Source organism: Saccopteryx bilineata, chromosome 5 (genome assembly GCF_036850765.1).
Source record: "Saccopteryx bilineata isolate mSacBil1 chromosome 5, mSacBil1_pri_phased_curated, whole genome shotgun sequence".
In the NCBI taxonomy this organism is placed as follows: Eukaryota; Metazoa; Chordata; class Mammalia; order Chiroptera; family Emballonuridae; genus Saccopteryx; species Saccopteryx bilineata.
Genome location: NC_089494.1, coordinates 129435660 through 129458680, shown reverse-complemented (window position 1 = coordinate 129458680; position 23021 = coordinate 129435660). Strand labels below are relative to the sequence as shown.

The following is a 23021-nucleotide window of genomic DNA, read 5'->3' as shown; positions in this document are numbered from 1 at the left end:
GTGTAGACTTCACATTTCTATTGTCTTTTGTTGCTTTCCTGTGACCGGTCAAAAGTGCACCATGACTCTACAGACACATTGTATTTGCAGAAATGTTAAAGGCCTAGTATTTCAAGTTGTAATACCCAGAAAGCATCAGTAGGTCTGTTTTTGTTACAGTCAGGTCTGGCTACCTCTGCAAGTGAGGCGCACGGTGCCTGAGGGCTGAGGCTCGGGCAACAGGGCCAGACAGTGAGCATGAGTCCTTGCTCTATTTTCCCAGCATGGGAAACTTTAACCTTTTCTGTCTTGTTCTGAGTGACCTCAGTGGTAGACTGAGGCTAACAGTGGTTAGCAGTCTCAACTGGGCAAAGTTGTTAAAAGGATGGAGATAATAAAGCACTTAGAACAGTAGCTGGCACAGAGCTCAAGCTCAATATTATGCCTCCTGTTACTCTGGGCACATCCACCAAGTCTGTTACACGGTGCACCCCTGAGATCAGCCAACTGACATTTGGAAATACTCACTCTGTGTGTCTTAATTCTTATTTTTCCTATTAATTCAATCATAAAGGACGATGTGGAGAGGGACCCAAGTGTGTGACACCTGCTGGAACACACAGAGACCGCACTGGACATTTACAAACACAATCAAACCATCTCTCCACGTGCACTGTGTGAGCAGACACTGCACAGATCAGGGGACACATCTGGGACGGTTCCAGGGCCACCCGAGGTTACAGGTGTGATGCATGTGGCAGACTGGAGTCGGAAGCCCAGGCCTGACGGAGAGAGTCTATACACACCCCACATCACAGCATGTGCTTATAAAAATCAAACAAACACTCCAATGGTTTGCCTTACTCTGTTTAAGCCAAACCAATAATCCACCCTCCGTCCCTGGACACCTACAGACAAAGTCTCCCCATGCTCTACCAGGACAGGTGTCTCCCCATCACCTCTGTTCCCCGAGTCCATGTTGGCCTACATATCATGCCGCATAAGCCCCACCCTCCATCTGGGCCTGTGGCCTACACCTCCTTTCCTACTGACCCTCTGTGGCACCACGATGCTCTGACACTCAATACGGATGGTACCTTGCCTGACCTCACCACCCAGTCAGTGAAGGCTGCTGGTGAGAGGCTTTGAAGGCATCGAACAAATAACTGGGGCAGTCACTGCACAAGGGCTTCCACCAGACAAGAGGATAAAAAAACTAAAACTCTCGGCCCTGGCCAGTTGGCTCAGCGGTAGAGCATTGGCCTGGCATGCGGGGGACCTGGGTTCAATTCCCGGCCAGGGCACATAGGAGAAGCACCCATTTGCTTCTCCACCCCTACCCCCTCCTTCCTCTCTGTCTCTCTCTTCCCCTCCCGCAGCCAAGGCTCCATTGGAGCAAAGATGGCCCGGGCACTGGGGATGGCTCCTTGGCCTCTGCCCCAGGCGCTAGAGTGGCTCTGGTCATGGCAGAGTGACACCCCGGAGGGGCAGAGCATCGCCCCCTGGTGGGCAGCGCATCGCCCCCTGGTGGGCAGCGCATCGCCCCCTGGTGGGCGTGCCGGGTGGATCCTGGTCGGGCGCATGCGGGAGTCTGTCTGACTGTCTCTCCCCATTTCCAGCTTCAGAAAAAAACAAAACAAAACAAAAAACTAAAACTCATCACCAAAAGTCAGAGGAGCAGTGATGCTAAGATCATGTGCCGGTTCCCATCACTCCCAGTTCTGTCAACAAATAAGCAAAATAAACTGAGGTACTTCATAATGGGCTATGTCTCTGCATTTCTTCACCTGCGTGGCCACTGTGACAAGCAGGCAGGAATTGAAGCAAGGGGCAGGGTTTGGAGAAAAACTGATGGATGGAGGAACTTCGCAATTGTTCCTATTATAAAAACCTATTAGACAAATATCTGCCTCACCTTATCATATCCAAAACCCAAGGTTCTGCAGTAAGGAAGTTAAAAACTGAGGCATGAAACCTACAAGGAACTTAAAATGAAGATAAACTCTGGGGAACACTCTGGAAAGTATGGGATTGTTTAACCGCTATGCGCACTACCTGAAATTAATACATAGTAACATTGAACATGAACTGTAATTGAAAAGTTCAAAACAATCAAAGTCTAATGCACAAGTTACACAAGTGTAACTACCCCCTTTCCCAAAGATTTAATAGTAATATGGTGCAGTTTTGTGCCTGCTTTTTTCCAGAAATCAATAATTAAAATAAACCTGTTAGCAAAGACTCAGTCAAGTGCTATGAGCAAGATTCTTGCAAGACTGGACACCATAACCCATAGGACTACAAAGTATTTACCATTCTTTTCAAAAACAAAGAAGCCAGAGCAAGCTTCTTTCCAGTAACTCATTTTATATGTATACCTCATAAGTGTTCAAGCACTAAAAAGGGCTCGCTACCAAACGCCTGCCACCAATGCTGGATGCTCCAGTGAGCTTGCTACCAAACGCCTGCCACCGATGCTGGATGCTCCAGTGAGCTCGCTACCAAACGCCTGCCACGGATGCTGGATGCTCCAGTGAGCTCGCTACCAAACGCCTGCCACCGATGCTGGATGCTCCAGTGAACTCGCTACCAAATGCCTGCCACCGATGCTGGATGCTCCAGTGAGGCATGCATTCAGTTAGCTCACCCCCATCCACAAGTGTTAGTTTTAATTACAAATGATCGTGTGTATCAGGGCCTTGCGGTGGGGACCAGTCACTGGGACTCTGAGCATTTCCCGACTGTGTCTGAATTCACTACAGTGCTTTGTCACAGGTGGGAATCTCTGTCTTCGGTAATAATGTGCTTTGTTCTCTCAAGGGTCCTTCACACCAAACAGGTGAACAGAGCGCCGTGCAGACCTAGCTCTGCAGCACGGTGGTGCTGCCCTCCCTTGGACGCTGCCGGCATGGCATTTCTAAAGAGGCACAGAGCAAGTGGGGAGACAGAAAAGGCCTGTCATGTATTAATATCAGGTGAGAAAACAGAAAGAGTTAACCTGTGAAAATATGACAGGATCGCTCCCAAAAACTCAACCATATTCTATGGGCACCAAAAAATCAAGTTGGCAGGCATGAAATACATTCAAATCTCAGGAACACAAGACATATCTATCTATTCTCTAGAATTTTCACACTGAAAGACTTTGACAAAAATGTATCCATCTCTACATGTGCACATGTATATGGTGCACACCCATACATCTGTTGCACCCTGCCGTCCTTAATACAAGCCATCCCTGAGTTATGAGTGAGACAGGGTCTGTAGGTTTGAAAATGTTTAAGTATTCTCATGCACAGAAAGGTAAAAATAAATTCTACATTAAGACAAACATCTGTCTTAAAAGTTGCATTTCATAGGTAAACATTCCTGTTCTAACTTATATACAGATTCTACATAAGAACTAACCTGCAGAACCGAACTCATCCATAACCAGGGAAAAACAGGGACCATCGAAGTCTACAGAAGTAACGGATATGCTCGTCCAGTAGAAAAAGAATGCAGAAAGGTAATTCAGACACAGGGGGGCAAGGAGGGAAGATGGAGAGTAAAGTTAACTAGGCTGTAAAATTCCTCACTAACATGCAATCACTAACTAGTATTCAGAGCGGGCAAGGGAATTCTTGAAATTTAAGTATGACTAAAACTTCAAAGGAAGTCATGAAGGCACCATCAAGAACATGTCATCCTTTCCTTTTTTGCTACATATTAAAAATACACGAAAAAATTAAATCCAACCCCTAAATTCATAAGTAGTAAAATTTCACTTATAAATCTCAAATCAAATTCAAGGGAGGGGGCTAAGTGGGAGAATCAAGCCATGTTTTAGGATTGCTCCCCATACAGATAAGGAGTTCACTATAAAATGGTTGGTACATCTAGGCAGCAGGAAACAGTGTTGTCTTCTGAGATGCCTCACAAATGCTATTATGACACCGACAATAATTTTCACGGCAGCATTCTTAAAAAATCTATTTTCACATGCCACACGGGGAAGCAACAGCGGTCACAATCCCTGCTCAACTGCGACCTGGCAGTGCCCTCTGCTGGCCAGTCTGTGCACCACACCATAACAACACAGGCATTAACGAGCATTTTGAAATAAAAATACCACAAAACAGCTCATTGATTTAGTCTTATAGCAGCCCCTTCGACCTGCTTTCATAAAACAGTTGAAAAGCGTAGGCGTTCTTGATGGGTTTACTTTGACTTGAAAATAAGTTACAAAGAGAGTCCAACCATCACACACATCTTTCTCTCTGTGTTTATACAATTCACAGTTCTCCCTCCAGGAAAAATGATATTAAATTGTTTTATAATTCTTAAAAAGAAACATGAAATGTGAAATATGGCTATATAAGTTTATTTTAAACAATACGTCTCGCTAGGCCTAAGGTCCTCATGACTTTAGCATAATATGTTAAAGTTTTCTCTGGTTTCAAATTCATTCTAATCTGTGAAACAGGACAGAATTAGGCATGAAAATGGTTAAATAAGGATGCCACAAAACCTCATCTTGAAGAAGTATGCACGGGAAAATAAAGTATGTATTATGACCCCCACTCTTTAAATACACAAAGCAACATATAAGACATAAAATACATGCTTTTAAACTGGTACTTCCAACCTTTTCCATCTTGTGGCACGCATAAACTAATTACTAAAATTCTGCAGCAAACCAATATTTATTTTTCCCAATCTCACAAGAAAGAGGGGTGTATAATTTTGATTCATTCACACCAGAGCGCTATGGTTGTGTTACTCTTTTTATTTGACCATCTAAGGGAAAAGAGGTCAGTGCCCTTGACTAAATTGTCAGCTAGTGTGTGTTTTAAAAATTCTTGCGGCTCACCCACCGGTCGAAAATCGCTATTTAGAACAAACAGGGCTGAAGCAGCTGCCAGAGCACATCTCTCCGCCCAGCGTGAGAGCAGATCTCCGCTTCCCCACTTAGCAGGAGTGGCCCGGCGGCCATGCCTCCTCACCTGTGAAGCAGGGGGAACAGCAGTGACCAAGCAGCTGTCTGAGAATCGCATGCCCCACACTTGAGAAACTAGATTTTATAGGAGCATGTCCATACAGAGAGGAGACAGGTGACAGACCTTCCTCCCACAGGCCCTCAGGTAGAAGTACGCCCCAACCTCCTAGACGGGCACCCTCAGCCTTCCTCTTGTCCAGTTTAAGAAAGAACAAGGAGGGCGGCTGCATTCAGTGCCCGCGCTGCACAAGGGCCCTTCCCCCAGAGGAAAGAGCTCAGAGAACGCTTACTTGTACAGTGAGTGAGTAAGACGACTTTATCGGTCTATAAGGTCTAAGTCAAATGGGCACAAGGCCTGCTCTGATTCTGTTTGTGCTCTGACATGTATAAATACAGTACCACGGGAGTCCTTAATTCAGGGCTCCACATTTTAAAATAACATAATTTCTCATGCAAGTCTAAAAAACAGTTACAGAACATACAATAGTAAAAGACTCCAGGTAGCAGAGGTAGGTGGGTGGGTGGGTGGGTAGGTGGGTGTGTGTGTGTGTGTGTGTGTGTGTGTGTGTGTGTGTGTGTGTGTGTGTGTGTGTGTGTGTGTATGGGTGTGTGGATGTGTGTGTTTCAGATTTTTACTCCATCCATAGCCTCCACTGGGGGGGGGAGGGGGGGAGGCAGCAAAACATTGCAAAGTTGTCCACACAGACTGGATACTGAATTCTGAAACAAATGAACAGTATTCAAAATCATTTCTCTGTGCCTTCGGAGGCTTCCAGAATCAAGCATGCCAGCAACACATGCCAGGGTCTAAGCCTGCAGCCCAGAGGAGTCATCTGCCCTGCAGCCGTGAGAACAAAAAACATGGAAGGACCCAAAGGACACAAAGTCTTCACCCGGCTCGGTGGGAATCTTCCAAGCTTAATACGTTAAAACTGCTCCATCCAAGTAGCAGCCACGTCCCATGGGCCCAGGTCCACGCTCTGACAATTTTCTGACTTCTGTGACAGGAGGCCCGGTTTGCCCTCTGGGGCCACAGTGCAGCTAACACTGGAGGACATGGCCAAGGGCAGCTGGGAGGAAGGTCGTCCTCAGAGTTCTAGGCATGCTGTGTGTGTCACACATCACTAATGTACATGGAGTCCTGGGCTTCATCCTGGCGCGTATTTCAAGAACAAATCCGCAGAACAGGGTAACAGATGTATATCCCTTGACTGTCTGACTCTGGTTTCTGAAAGGTGTCGCTTCAGAGTATGACAACAATGCCATCTTCACGTATGGCACACAAAACCCTCCCTGGCTGACAAGGATCCCATGTTCCTTCAGCACGTGCTGCTCGGCCAGAATGCAACAGCATTCCCGCTGACAGGAAACTGGAATGCCGTTTCTTACATAGTTTATGAATTTTTAAAATTAATTTTCTGAATAAGGAAGGGTAAAAAATATACGTGTATATATATATGAGTAAAAAAAATCAAGACTGAATCTCCTTGTAGTGCTGAGATGCTCACCTAATTTTCCAAAAGAGGTATCAGACAAGCAGACAGCAGGATTTTCTAAAAACTACATTGAATGAGGAACCAAGGTAATGGGATTCGAGAGTAAATGCTGCCACTAGAAGCAACGAAGAATTTTTTGTAAACATGTGCTCTCACTAAGATGTTAAGAAATCCTGTTTTTCATGACCAGGTGGGGGTGCAGTAGATAAAGCATGGGCCTGGGACACAGAGGACCCAGGTTTGAAACCCTGAGGTTGCCGGCTTGGGTGCAGGCTTGTCAGCTTGAGCATGGGGTAGCCAGCTTAAGCGTGGTATCAAGGATATGACCCCATGGTCGCTGGTTTAAGCACAAGGACACTGGCTTGAGCAAGGGGTCCCTGACTCAGGTAAAGGCAGTCAAGGCACATATGAGAAAGCAATCTATGAACAACTAAGGTGTTACAACTATGAGTTGATGCTTCTCATCTCTTTCCCTTCCTATCTCTGCCTGTCTGCCTGTCTGTCTCTCTCTCTCTCTGTAAAAAACAGAAGAAGAAAGAAACCTAGTTTTAAAAGAGCAGAAATCATGGTCACGGCAAGCAGCTTGCCTTGGGCTCCAGGGCTCTGTCCAACCTGTTGATACGATCACGCCGCCCTCCTCTGATGGAATGTAGAGACAGGGCTGGAGAGAGGAGGCTGGCACCACCCAGCTCTCCCTGACACACCCGCTTCCTCAACCTCTGCAAGGGACTCGGGGTTAGGGAAGAGCGAGACTAAGAAAACCCTGGGGAGCCTCCGCACTCCCAGAGGGCCTGACACCAAGGGTAGCAAGCCCAGGACTGCCTCTGGAGCTCAGGACTCGCACACAGCCCCACGGCCTCTGGCAGATGGTTCGGAACCTGACCAGACAGGCGCCATTATGGGCAGCAGGAATGGCGGCTGTCGCTCTCTGCGCTGAGCACAATCTGATTCCTGCTGCCACAGTAAGCACTGGATCAATGAATGAATAAAAACTCTAAGAAACAGGAGGAAAAAGTCAAAATACAGGTGGGAAGCGGTTACCAAAAGCAAACTATAAAAATGTATTATTATAGTCTGGCCTGTGGTAGCACCAGTGAATGGGGTGTTGACCTGGAACGCTGAGGTCACCAGTTCAAAATCCTGGGCTTGCCCAATCAGGGCACATGCAACAAGCAATCAATGCACAACTAAAGTGAAGCAACTATGAGGTGATACTTCTTGCCCCCCTCCCACCTCTCTTCTCTCTCTGTAAAAATCAATCAATAATTTTCCTTTTAAAGAAAGTGTTATATTTGACAAGTTCTAATTTTTTCCTGTTATGTAGTTAGATAATATTTTACTACTCTGAGTAAAACTTTAGGCTATAATCAAAATGGAAGAGAAATTCTGTCTGTAACTGATTAGCTCTCAGAATCACTAGGACAGTTCTGAACCTTGATAAAGGAACTAGGACATAACCTCCACCCTCCAAAAAACATAGTAATGGTGCAGAAGTATGAGTTTTTAGAAAAAGCAGCAAGTTAGAAATACTAAGACAGTGGCTATAACCTTTAAATGCTTCCAGTAGAAAAATAAATTGCTTTTTCTAAATAACCATTATCAGTAACTTCTTGTATTTGGATTAGCACAGATAAGTGACTACAATTAGCTAAACATTTTATCTGGAACCATAATTAAGTTCAGGAGAAACAGGAAAAGCAGACTCCCCTCCATCCTAAATAGTTTAGAAAATAATGTGCTTTTGATAGAAATTTATCCCTAAAGCTTTCTCTGCTGTCCAAATAATGTCCCAACTGCATTTCAAATTAAACTCCCAGGTTTCCATCTCTCCCCTCGGTGTTCTTCCCCATTACAACATATTTTAATATGTTTGAACAACAGCAATGCTAGAAAGTGTTATTTCTCCTTGAAAATGGTCATTATCGTCCCTTCACAGCTCACAGAGCATAACAACTTGGCAAGAAAACCAAGTACGATCCCCATCTACCCACAACCCGAGAAGGGAGTCCTGCCCACCCTACCGTCAATCACGGTGGGGTCTCCCCGGAAGCACACACCAGTCACTGCTTGGATAGGAACACCCAGGTCACATCTCCACATCAACAAGTCATGTGCTTTTTCGAGTCACTATCTTCCTCTCCAAATGTCCGTACACCTACCGTGTTTGGTACTGCTGCCCACAAAGGTGTTTGTGTTTTACAAAGAGGAAAGCATTTGCTTTTATTCAAGCAAAGAGCTTTATTAAGTCATTCTTCCACCCTGATTGCCATCACTCACTTTACAAGGAAGGAGGGGAGCTTTGGTGTGCCTCACGGGAACTGTGATTTGAACCACGGTCTGTGACCTGTCCCTTCCTGTGAAGACCCTCACTCACACAGCCCTATGCTTGCTGTGAGTGACAAGCTGAGGGGCAGGCTCAGGCGGGCAGGGGGCTGTCCTCACCTACGCTCTGCCCCACATCTGGTAGAGCCTGTATCAGCGCTCCACATGCATTTACCAGTAGGAGCATGGGCAGATTAAACAAAGAAGACGTCACATTCTACAGGGCCAGGCGGTCACAGAGTCAGCAATCTGGCAACACAGTCCATAAAGCTGAGCTTGTTTTGTATTCTAAGGCATAAATAGTATCGGGGGGGGGGGGGGGGGGAGGTAAACATGGAAACCTGAAAAATTAAAATAAAAAAATTTTAAAAATCCCTCTTTTCATGTTATAATCTGTGTACCAGACTAACTTATAGCCTAATTTCCTTAATATGCAAAAGTTTCACTTTTTATTTTCTAATTAATATTTATCCATTTCTAACACCTATTGGAGAAAATTCTGGGTTGTGTCTGTCAGTTTTTGAGAATAGTCAATCAAGAAATGATAAACATGCCTGACTAGTGGTGGTGCAGTAGATAGAGCGTCGACCTGGGACACTGAGATCCCAGCTGCAAAACCCCAAAGTCGCCAGCTTGAGCACCAGCTCACTTGGCTTGAGTGTGGGGTCACTGGCTTGAGCAAGAAGTCACAGGCTCAGCTGGAGACCCCCGTCAAGGCACATATGAGAAGCAATCAATGAACAACTAAAGTGCCACAACTACAAGTTGATACTTCTCATCTCTCTCCCTTCATGTCTGTCTGTCTGTCTCTCTTTTGCTTAAAATAAATAAAAATAAAAATAAAAAAAGAAATTATAAGCATATTTGGAATCGTGGCTCCATCATGTGTGAAACTGGTAGTCGAGGTTGAAGCATTGAAGCTCAGCCTCTAGGGCCTAAAATAAAACCTTGGAGAACAGGGTCCAAGAAGAGGGTGCAGGGAGACCCCAACGTTGCATCATTCTTCTCCACGTACAGCAGAGATGTACCAATCCCAGAGAGCAAGCACGACTCAGACACCCATGAGTATATTTGTGAACAGAAGGTCTGTCCTCCTCCCAGGATTGCCATGTGGCAGGCACGTGGGTCCGAGAACCACACCTGATCTTAACAAACCGACTACAACTTCACGTGACGCTGTGGCATCTTACAACACAAATGGGAGCCCAACAGTCAAAACCTATAAAGCTGAGTAAAGCTGCAGAGGGCAGTAAACGCCTCAAAGTCAAGTCGACCTCAAAAGAAACTCATAAAAGGAATGCCAAAAACTTTCATGAACGTTTTATGACTTACCTTTTAATGTGGACATATTTCATCTTAAAAAAAACCCACAACCTGTTGTGAATGCGCCTCCTTTTCATGCGGTGATACTGTGAGAGTCAGTGACAGGACCGAGGGTACCGTGCCATGCCGTGCCGACCTGGAAATGTATGTCATGACAAGTGACGGCTTTCAAGAGCACCAGTTGTCTCCAAGAGCCTGTCACTTAACACTTCCTAGATAGGTGGAGATGCTGGCTGTCCTTTGGGGAACAGCCAAGATAAACTCCCTGGAGTCACCACAAGTGAGTCCTCCTTACATATGACTGCAGAGCTGTGTGTGTTGAGCATTAAACCAACTGTACCCAATGCAGCAGATTCCTGAGCTTCTAGGATGTGCTGTTTCCAGCAAGCTGTGTCTGAGGGAGGACTGCACGACAGTGTGCAAGGGCATCTGTGAGCACTTGCACGTGGCGTGTAAAGCCAAGACAAACATGGTGTGAGCCGCGGGCCAGGGCAGGGGAAGACGCCGAAAGGGGAAATGAAATATTGCTTTCCAGTTGTTTAAATGATCAGATAAAGGCTCATACAGGTAGAGTGTTTGGATATGCTCTCAAAATGTCTTCAGCAGCAATTCCCTCCTGAGTGAATGTAGGTGTTGCCGGCACTAGAGGTAGAAGGCACAAAATAACACGAAGGTGAAAAATAAAAAAAGGTCAACAGTAGCGCTCTTGGCCACAAGTGGAGGAACTCCACCCTGTGGTGACTGAGGAAACACAACTGCACATCCCTTGAGTACTAAGGAACTGTGTCCACCAGTGGAGAAGGAGCCAGAGAGCACAGACGGCATAATCCTGGATGCACATCACAAAAATTAGATTTGTGTTAGCTCCAAATGGCAAAATCAACAGGGCCAAAGACTTCCCATGTATATTGTTGGTACAGGTGGTCTGTGTGCAGAATGACATACCTCTCTTAAGATCAGTCTTTTTCTTATGGACTGAGCACTGATGGTCCCTAGACACACCTTTCTACACGGGTGCACTCCCAGCTACACTTCTGTTCAGGAAATACTCCCTTTCACCCCTCTGATCTGGAGCTACTCCTGGCTACCCCTCTGTTCAGAGAAGTTCCTCTCACAAAACAGCTCTCTCACCCACACACAAGGGACTATACATAGAGGAGTGGCCCACATGTCCAGCAGGCCCTTCACTGCCCAGGAGCCAGGCATCAGAGGGAGACACATCCCCATCAAGCTCTAGACAGGGCAGCATTCACAATGAGAGGCCATCCTTACTAAGCATGGTGACAATCCTCAAGACACCCTGTTGCACCCATCTGGGTGGCTGACTCAGAAAGTCCTTCTTCAGCACGTGTCTGCTTTCAAAGCCTGTGTGCTAGGTGGAACACTGCCGACTCCTTCGACTCCAGGGCTGGCCCCACACTGAGATCACCTGACTGGCAGGGATGTGTGGAATGACAGGCAGAGCTGCATCTTCTGACCATATACAGGCTGAGAAGTCCCAGGGGCTGACGATCATGAGCAACTTCAATACTGTATGCTTGAAAGAGACACAGGTTTTTAGAAACTTCATATCGCGCTAATCCCTTTAGGCCCTTTTCTTTCTGAATGATAGGTTTTGTTGGTTGGTTTTCTCGTTTTTCCCTTTCTTGGCAAAACAAAGTGACAGACGAGTCACTTCCTACCTGTCCGCATTTCAGATTTCAGCCCTCACAATCACCTTTCTTGCAGAATTTACAAATTCAAACTGCAGTCATGTAATTAATGGTTTTCCCCTAAATAGAAGTTAGTTCCATGAAACAGACACAGCACCTATTCTTGCTTCACACATAATCCCTAGTGTCTGTCACAGCACCTGGCCCATGACACTGTCATTGTCTGCTCATGGTTCTCACTGCATTCCCAAGGGAGCTGCACACACACCATGCAGACACATGCATGAATGCAGAACATGTCGGTCACTGGTCAGTCCACCAGCAGCATCGAGGAACCTATCAGCCTGTGTGACTGGTCTGGGCTGACAGGTAAGAACAAGATGATAGCCCAAGATGCATTCATGCCTTTTTTTTTCTTTGAATTCTGTTTCCTTAGGGGATTCAAGAAAGAGATCTCCACTTTCTTCCAAAGCTGAACACGAGATCCCAGAAAACAGGGAGCACAGTTCGTATGAGACCTTCCACTGAACAACCACATGATACTAAGGCCAGAGGTGGGGTGGAGAGAGAATGCTGAACCTCCCAAATGGCCTTCAGCCTTCTGGTAACAGACAACAGCATAGACATGGAAAGACCCAGCAGACAAGCTGGCACACAACAGTACACTACTGTGTGCCTGTCTGTGGGACTCAGTGTGTCCTACTCACCTGGAACAGAGCCCAGAGCCTCACTAGAAGAACCCACGGGGAATAAACAGACAGACATTCTGCAGAATGAAACATGTTCATGTACAATCAATCGTGCCCAACAAATATGCAAGCTTTTTACTTTTACTTATAACCAAGAGTTTACATACAAAGCAGTACTCTCTGTTAAGTGCACATGGAGATCTGCATTTCGAATAAAAAGTTGGGAGCTAGAACAACTGGAACACAGAGGTGGTAAGACTTCACATCAGAAGAGCTCCTTTAAATGGGAAACTTAGGGCTCTGGAGTTGGCAAGGGGCATAGAGTAGCAAAAACTTTAAGAAGATGAATCATACATTTGAAAGAAAAAAAATGTGTTAGCCTAGATGACGTTAAAGGAAAAGTTTGAAGAGTCTTATGTACAGATTCATCATCAGAAAAACTGAGGCAGACAACAGGGGCATGATTAACAGTGGAAAGGGGGGCGAGAAGGTAGAGCAGGGTAGAAGGGGGTACACGGTGATGGAAGGAGACTCGGGGTGCTGAATACACATTACAATATGCAGATGACGTATTATAGAATCAAACCCCTGACATTCAATTAAAAAGAGGAAAAATCATTAAAATTATATTTTGAGCAAGGTTATAAGGACTGCTTTCTTTTTTTCTTTCTTTTTTAAGTGAGAAACAGACCAACAGGAAGGGAGAGATGAGAAGCATCAACCTATTGTTGCGGCTCCTTAGTTGTTCATTATTGTTTCTCATAGGTGCATTGACCAGGGGCTCCAGCTGCGCCAGTGTCCCCTTGCTCAAGCCAGTGACCTTAGGGTCATGTCTATGAGCCCACACTCAAGCCAGCAATCCCGCGCTCAAGGCTGATAAGCCCACGCTCAAGCCAGTGACCTTGTGGTTTCAAACCTGGGTCTTCCACATCCTAGGTCGATGCTGTATCCACTGCGTGACCACCTGGCCAGGCGGGAACTGCATTCTTTAGGAGGGAACAAATTATGGTCAAACATTAAAAAGGAGACAATGAATAGAGTAGAACCACTTCAGCAAAAAAGCCTTCATTTCAGACACTTAACTGGAAATATCTGCTGTCATTCTGGGGCCCTTCATTCTCCTGCGTGATCTCCTGATCAGCGGACAAATCCCTTCAACCATTTCCCTCACAACACATTACTTAACACGTTCTGCTCAGTCCCCTGCAGATGGATGTCCATCATGTTTAAGGACTGAAAAATCCGACCTTGCCATCTTTTTCCCTGTTTTGATGAACTTCCCCTCCCCTACAAAGAAAACGCTCCCACAAAGGCACTAAAGACAGCATGTATACAAAGACAACAGGGTACAGAACACGAGAACAGGAGCAGAGGCATGCAGAACAGACCGCTCTCTGGGAGAATGTACACAGGGGACGAATCTCTGACCTGGGCAACCCCACGGGGCACAGGGTCTGGGAAAATAGCGTGTGTGCCCATGAAACACCACCTGGACAGGCAATCACAGGGCAGACAGAAGGATAATCTAGAAGAGAATCATGTGTGTCCGTGCAGACATACACACACCCGAGGCCTCAGGCATCGATCCAACTCCCCTTCCTAACACACCAACTGCCTTATAAGCACAATAAAATTAAGTGCCTAAAAACCACTTTGGGCCCTGGCCGGTTGGCTCAGCGGTAGAGCATCGGCCTGGCGTGCAGGAGTCCCGGGTTCGATTCCCAGCCAGGGCACACAGGAGAAGTGCCCATTTGCTTCTCCACCCCTTCCCCTCTCCTTCTCTGTCTCTCTCTTCCCCTCCCGCAGGCGAGGCTCCAGTGGAGCAAAGATGGCCCGGGCGCTGGGGATGGCTCTGTGGCCTCTGTCTCAGGCGCTAGAATGGCTCTGAATGCAACAGAGCAACGCCCCAGAGGGACAGAGCATTGCCCCCTGGTGGGTGTGCCGGGTGGATCCCGGTCAGGCGCATGCGGAAGTTTGTCTGACTGCCTCCCCGTTTCCAGCTTCGGAAAAATGAAAAAAAAAAAAAAACAAAAAAAAACCCCACTTTGTATTCTTTCCCTTTATGAATATAGAAGAGCACACAGTAAATGCTTCTTCTGAGACTGACACTCCGCCAACATTTGCTAAACACACTGTGAACAATACTTGACCTGTTCAGAAAACAGTCATTCCCCTTATATCATCAAGAGATGTGTGTGTGCATGTTTTAACATGCTCTTTCTGTGTTAAACTTTTTTTTAAGTGAACTTAGCCTCTTATCAACCATTACAAACTCCTACAAAGTAGAGTTTAAACTGACCTGTGAACAGCTCTTCCACAGCCACCTGTTGAACTTTCCCACACTGCCCTGTGTTTGTCTATACATCTTTCTAACACACTAGTTCCCACAATCCTCTGTGATTTTTATCTGTAAAAGACAACAGGTACGGCCCTAGCCTGTGCCTCTCCTGAGCACACAGGACGGAAGTGGGGGCCAGAGTCACTGCAGGATAGTCCAACAAAACCTGCCAACAAGCAAAGATTACAGAGGAAAAGAATGGGACTATTCTCACTTCTTAACAACCCTGATGAAGTTCCACTCTGTGCTGTTTTACCAAGAGCCTTGGGGTTGACGGTTCAGAGAGCAGATGTGAGGGGGAGGCAGTGGGTCCATCTGAGAGCAACTGGAGACCAGGCAGTGTGCTTTAAAAAACAACACTCAAACGTAACAGAAACTTGAAGTTTCATTAGGGGAAGCCACAAAGAATCGGAATGAGCCAAGATGAAGAGCAACAAGAGAAGCAGGAGAGAAAGCAGTAAAAGTCAAGAGATACAGAGATTCCCCACACTCCCCAGAACTGAAGTAAAAAAACTAAAAGCATTTTTTAGTGTTATCTTCAATGCAAGCTCCAAAACAGATATCTGAGAAGGATGGCTTGAACATAGCCCTCTCACAGGGTAGAAAAACGCCAAAAAAATTTATGACATAAATTTAAATTAGAAGAAAAAAAAGTAGAAAACAAGTATTTTCTTTTTTTTTTAACATCTTTATTTATTTATTTATTTATTTATTCATTTTAGAAAGGAGAGGGGGGAGAGAGAGGAGATAGAGAAGGGGGGAGGAGCAGGAAGCATCAACTCCCATATGTGCCTTGACCAGGCAAGCCCAGGGTTTTGAACTGGCGACCTCAGCATTTCCAGGTCGACGCTTTATCCACTGCGCCACCACAGGTCAGGCAAAACAAGTATTTTCTTTAAAATCTCCCCTTCATCAAATTTACTACCACTGTCCCCATAGGCTAACATGTGGTTGTCAATCCATTCTCTACTCTTAATTTTTTTTTTTAATAGAGACAGAGAGAGAGTCAGAAAGAGGGACAGACAGGGATAGACAGAAGCAGAGAGAGATGAGAAGCATCAATCATTAGTTTTTCGTTGCGACACCTTAGTTGTTCATTGATCGCTCTCTCATATGTGCCTTGACCGAGGGCCTTCAGCAGACCAAGTGACCCCTTGGCTCAAGCCAGCAACCTTGGGCTCAAGCTGGTGAGCTTTACTCAAACCAGATGAGCCTGCGCTCAAGCTGGTGACCTCCGGGTCTCAAACCTGGGTCTTCCACATCCCAGTCTGATGCTCCATCCACTGTGCCACGGCCTGGTCAGGCTCATGTTTTATTTTTAAACTTCAAAATAAATTTTAAAAACTCTGGAACACATTCCATTCCATTATGTGCTTAAGGTTCCAGGAAACTGACCTTTAAACTCCCAGAGATGTTATATGATAAATATACTGTCACTAAAGATTTAAATATTGCTACTAAAGATATCATTTTGCATGCTCAAGTTTTCATACAACTGAAGTACATTAGTTAAAACTTGGCACAGTTGATGAAAACCAGGGAACAAATGAAAAGGAACATGACATGCGTATCACACTGCGCAGAGCAAATCATTATCTCTTTTTGGTAACAACGTTCCAGAGATAGCAGGAGCACTTGCCTATAATCACTTTAATCAAAAGTACTAATCCATCAAGATTCAAAGGGATTCCCTCATTGTTATGCTTTTAGGAAGTTCACCAGGCAATCAGACAAGACAAAGAAATAAAAGGCATCCATATCGGAAAAGAAGAAGTAAAGGTATCACTTTTTGCAGATGATATGATCCTATACATCGAAAACCCCAAAGAATCCACAAAAAGACTACTAGAAACAATAAGCCAATACAGTAAGGTCGCAGGATACAAAATTAACATTCAGAAGTCAATAGCCTTTCTATATGCCAACAATGAAACAACTGAGAAGGAACTCAAAAGAATAATCCCCTTCACGATTGCAACAAAAAAAATAAAATACTTAGGAATAAACATAACAAAGAATGTAAAGGACTTATATAATGAAAACTATAAACCATTGTTAAGGGAAATTGAAAAAGATATAATGAGATGGAAGAATATACCTTGTTCTTGGCTAGGAAGAATAAATATAATCAAGATGGCTATATTACCCAAAGCAATATACAAATTCAATGCAATTCCCATCAAACTTCCAATGACGTTTTTTAAAGAAATAGAGCAAAAAATCATCAGATTTATATCGAACTATAAAAAACCCCGAATAGCCAAAGCAATCCTAAAGAAAAAGAATGAAGCTGGGGGCATTACAATACCTGACTTCAAACTCTATTATAGGGCCACGACAATCAAAACAGCATGGTATTGGCAGAAAAATAGACACTCAGACCAATGGAACAGAATAGAAAGTCCAGAAATAAAACCACATATATATAGTCAAATAATTTTTGATAAAGGGGCCAACAACACACAATGGAGAAAAGAAAGCCTCTTCAATAAATGGTGCTGGGAAAACTGGAAAGCCACATGCAAAAGAATGAAACTGGACTACAGTCTCTCCCCCTGTACAAAAATTAACTCAAAATGGATCAAAGATCTAAACATAAGACCTGAAACAATTAAGTACATAGAAGAAGACATAGGTACTCAACTCATGGACCTGGGTTTTAAAGAGCATTTTATGAATTTGACTCCAACGGCAAGAGAAGTGAAGGCAAAAATTAATGAATGGGACTACATCAGACTAAGAAGTTTTTGCTCAGCAAGAGAAACTGATAACAAAATAAACAGAAAGCCAACTAAATGGGAAATGATATTTTCAAACAACAGCTCAGATAAGGGCCTAATATCCAAAATATACAAAGAACTCATAAAACTCAACAACAAACAAACAAACAATCCCATAAAAAAATGGGAAGAGGATATGAACAGACACTTCTCCCAGGAAGAAATACAAATGGCCAACAGATATATGAAAAGATGCTCATCTTCTTTAGCTATTAGAGAAATGCAAATCAAAACAGCAATGAGATACCACCTCACACCTGTTCGATTAGCTATTATTAGCAAGACAGGTAATAGCAAATGTTGGAGAGGCTGTGGAGAAAAAGGAACCCTCATACACTGTTGGTGGGAATGTAAAGTAGTACAACCATTATGGAAGAAAGTATGGTGGTTCCTCAAAAAACTGAAAATAGAACTACCTTATGACCCAGCAATCCCTCTACTGGGTATATACCCCCAAAACTCAGAAACATTGATACGTAAAGACACATGCAGCCCCATGTTTATTGCAGCATTGTTCACAGTGGCCAGGACATGGAAACAACCAAAAAGCCCGTCAATAGATGACTGGATAAAGAAGATGTGGCACATATACACTATGGAATACTACTCAGCCATAAGAAATGATGACATTGGAACATTTACAGCAAAATGGTGGGATCTTGATAACATGATACGAAGTGAAATAAGTAAATCAGAAAAAACCAGGAACTGCATTATTCCATACGTAGGTGGGACATAAAAGTGAAACTAAGAGACATTGATAAGAGTGTGGTGGTTACGGGGGGGGGGGGGGGGGGAGGGGGGAATGGGGGAGGGAAAGGGGGTGGGGAGGGGCACAAAGAAAACAAGATAGAAGGTGACAGAGGACAATCTGACTTTGGGTGACGGGTATGCATCATAATTGAACGACAAGATACCCTGGACTTGTTATCTTTGAATATATGTATCCTGATTTATTGATGTCACCCCATTAAAAAAATAAAATTATTTAAAAAAAAAAAAATGCGTCCTAATGACTATAATTAAACATCTGGGAATGGTGACCTCCTGGCTGAGCTTTTCCCATTCACTATGTACATGCCAGGAACGGAGAGAATTTACACAGAGATGATAAGTCAGAGGCCAGAAGTCACCCCCACAGTGCTCCCTGCTGTCCTGGACCCCTGGCTAACACTATCTGGTTGGGGAACAGATGGGCAGCCACAGCCCCAAGCCAGAGCCTGCATGCCTGCTGGACACAGTGATGTTGTGAGCCTTTTATTAAATATCCAGAATGGGGGTGGGGGAACAGCCACATTTTACTCAGTGAATAATGATGGTCTGATGCAGACACTGACCCTATGCTTTTGCAGCTAGTGAACCTTGGCAGGAGCACAAATACAGAGAGAACAAGAACATGCCCGCTTTCGAGCACCAGGTCCTGGCTCCTTCAGCTCGGGGACAAGGGGAACAGGATGGAAAGGCAGGCAGGTCCTTAGACAACGAGGTCAGTGGCAGTTTGAAATTCATTTGGTCACGAAAGAATTTTTGTCCAAAAACAGATTAAGAAGTCCACTCGGGGCCCTGGCTGGTTGGCTCAGCGGTAGAGCATCGGCCTAGCGTGCGGAGGACCCGGGTTCGATTCCCGGCTAGGGCACACAGGAGAAGCGCCCATTTGCTTCTCCACCCCTCCGCCGCGCTTTCCTCTCTGTCTCTCTCTTCCCCTCCCGCAGCCAAGGCTCCATTGGAGCAAAGATGGCCCGGGCGCTGGGGATGGCTCTGTGGCCTCTGCCCCAGGCGCTATAGTGGCTCTGGTAGCAACATGGCGACGCCCAGGATGGGCAGAGCATCGCCCCCTGGTGGGCAGAGCGTCGCCCCATGGTGGGCGTGCCGGGTGGATCCCGGTCGGGCACATGCGGGAGTCTGTCTGACTGTCTCTCCCCATTTCCAGCTTCAGAATAAAGAAAAAAAAAAAAAAAAGAAAAAAAAAAGTCCACTCGGATCTCATTTGGGTCAACTGATATCCATTTATTCTAATTAGATCAGCATATCCTTTTCCCAAAAGCCACAAGATTTGACTAATTACCTGCTACTTTCAGCATCATTTAGCTTTTGGGGAAATCAAAAAAGAAAATTGCATCATTTCATTGTTTTTCATGTTTATTTGATTGATTTTAGAGAGAGGACAGGGGAGGGAGAGAGAGAGAGATAGGAACACCAATCTGCTCCTGTATGTGTCCTGACTGAGGATCGAACTGGCAACCTCTGCACTTCAGGACGATGCTCTAACCAACCAAGCTATTCAGCCAGCGCTGATTTCATTTTTTTTTTTTTAAGATTGCTTGGATTTTATACCCTTTGGTAAATATGTAAAAATATAAGCCAGTACTAATTAATAACTAGATGCTAATTTTAATTACATATTACTTAGAATAAATTGACCAAAATTATTTTAATGCCAGATTTGCTTAATCCCAAATATCATTTACTATACACCCAAAATACAGTCGAGATCCAATAAGGCAAACAGAAATCACAACAGAGAATTTAACAGAAGGACTCAGGTGCACAAGTGAAAGGCCAGAAGCACCTAGCACCCCCGGAGCTGAGGACAGAGAGCCTGGGGTCAACAGCGCCTAGAAGCTTGGAGGAGAGTCCGGGAAGGTGGTCTCCAACTCAGAGCTGCTGGCAGGGCTGGATGGGAGCCGCTCAGCAGCAGGACTTCTGGGGCAGTAGTGCGGCCCACTGCCCTGTTCCCTAAGACGTCTGAGCAGGCTACTAGAGCTGGCACTCGGGCGGGGTGGAGACGTCCCCTAGGAAGACAACAAATGAAGCTGGTCTGGGGACTGCCCGACAAAGAGTTGAAACTAGAATCACCTGCCACTGTGGGGTGGTGCTGAAAGAAGAGTAAGCAAACAAGAACACACGAGGATCGCCTCCCCCTCCTCCCTCCCAGGCCCAGAGGAAAGCAAAGGTGCGACACCTGGAAGCCGAGAAGTGACAGCGGGGTCCCGGCACATCATTCATCACAGAGCCTCGATGTCCTGGCCCCCACCCCAGGGCACGGGAGAAACACCAGCACCCACACACAGTGCTGAGCAGCGAGCTGGTGGAAATGGAGAAAGGACTTGTAATCATACCTGGCACGTAACAGACCCAGAGTTATAAATGATGTTACTGTCAAAGAACTGGTTTAATTTCTATCACTGTATTCCTGGGAATTTACCCACGAAATCTATGTTACTAGTAAATATTAATGCAGCACAGAGACCACACAGAAGTGGCGGTCTGTACCCACAGAAGTCTGCTCCTAAAAAGCAGACCCATCAGAGTGAGGAGCCAGGAAGCCTGCCCCACGGAAGGTGCTGGCTCCAACAAGCACATGAGGCCACTCCATATTGCCCACTGCTCTCCCCTTAAATAAGAAAAGCAGATAAATACAGTGTCTAAGGTTCCTTCCAGAATGTAAAACTTTGATAATTATGAAACCCTGATTTTAATGAAGGCTTGCTGCAGGGCACAAGCATAGGTGAACCAACCACACATCATTAACCACAAAAGTGTCTGCACTCTTGTTTATTTTTTCACTAAACATGGACCACTCATAACAGAGAGTAAAATGTTAGCACATGAGTATGTCTTTAACAGAGTATTTTTCAGGCATTTAAACAAGTACATCACTGCACCCAGAGCTGCCATATAGCCTCATAGGTTTGTGACAGGGTGCCGAAGAATTGCAAAAATTGTTGACATTAGTATTTTAAAAGGAAGAGTCAGGCCCCCTTACCCCTCCTTTCTGAAAAGAAAAAAAAAAGAGAGAAAGACTATAAAGCCAGTAGCCATGGCCACCATCACAGCTGCCTGGCCCATGCAAGTATGCATTTGATTCAGACACAAGGTAATGAAACAATGGAGCCAAGAACTGGTGGGCCATTAGCTTTATTCCTAGTTCGCACTCAGCAGAAGAGAAATACACACAGTGGGAAAACACTTCCCTTTCCATTCAGGGCTCCCAAAGCCACTGACTTACCGAGTTTCCTAGAATCAAAGATTTCTACCTCATCAGCCTTATTCACCTCTGTTCCCCATCTCCTTCTCTCTGCACAAACTGGTTTCTCCTTCAGCACTCCGCCATCTTGGCTGCCTCTCCTCTCCTCCACATGGCCTTTCTCTGCTCTCCTCTAGCATGGGCTCTTCCTAGAACAACGTGATCTCTCTTGCTTTTAAAACCTTTTGGCGTAAAAGCACTCTCCCAACACACATTAACATAATCACGCCCATCCCAAGCACGAAGGGCAAGTAATATTATCACCTGGGCTACGGGATTCTACGTGGGAAGCACCATCTTTAACAAAGTGAGCATAATATAATACTTTATCTGCCTAACAAAGTGACTAAAGGGGCAAAGGTTGTAACTAATCATAGTTGAACTATACTTCTCTGGAAGGTCTAAGGCCACTTGCTAGACAGCAAGGAAGATAAAAGTTGTCTGAAAAACTTCTCCTTCCCCTTCAATAAGATCCTTTAGGAAACAATATTTACATATCCTACACTGATCCTAACTCTCCCTCCCCTCCTGGAGTCCTGGGAGTGACGTATACCTCTAGACCAGGGGTCTCAAACTCGCGGCCCGCAGAACAATTTTGTGCGGCCCGCAGACTAACCCACGAAGTTCAAAATATTTTGGATAAAATTAAGTAAGCCTAGGGGCCTACTTGTATTTTTCATTTCTCTAGCATCCTAGCTAGATATTAGCTTAGTTAACAGCAGTTGTGATGCGAACTACAGTTTCTGGTCGTTTTGTGACACTGAGTAAACTGCATGTACGATTGTGCTTGTTGTACTGATTTTTTTTTGTTTTCAACTGCAGTGAGAAAAGTGTTGTGTAACAGTTGCCTTTTGTAGACCTAGTGCGGCCCGCCGAACGGCTGTGATCTTGCTCTGCAGCCCACATGCTGAGTTGAGTTTGAGACCCCTGCTCTAGACAAAGGGATCGTGAGCCCACTCCCCTTGCTTGAAAAACCTGCATTCTGTAACATTTTATATGCTTTCTACTAATCATCCCTTTTGAAATTCTTCATATGTATAAAAACATGTAAACTAAGCAAGCGGGGACTAGCTTATTAGGTTTTCCTAACCCCAACACTTTTAGCAAAGGTAATTTCCTTATTCTAAGCTAAAACTTTTCACTGTTGTGGCAACAAGGATAAATGTAAACCCTAGAAAATTTGGGAATGTCTTTGATATGTAAGACAATATTTATCCCTACTGTGTTGATATGTAAAACAACATCACTACTGTGTAAAACATTTATCAGTATTGTGTTATCTTGTAAGTTTTGATAAGTAGGAAAGTTTTTTCCTTTTAATAGATCCTATAGATAAATGTTGCAAGCTTATCAGTAAATAACTTTTGTATCTTGCACCCTCTCCATTTTCACCCAACCCTTATGTGATCATGTCTATATAACTAGCCTCAAAGCTAT

At 44.9% G+C, this 23021-nt stretch overlaps 1 protein-coding gene across 9 annotated transcripts in view; it reads right to left on the bottom strand.

The window, feature by feature from the left end:
- Positions 1–23021, bottom strand: part of PARD3 (par-3 family cell polarity regulator) — a 733297-nt gene that overhangs the window by 583039 nt on the left and 127237 nt on the right. The gene's annotated exons all lie outside the window — the stretch shown is intronic.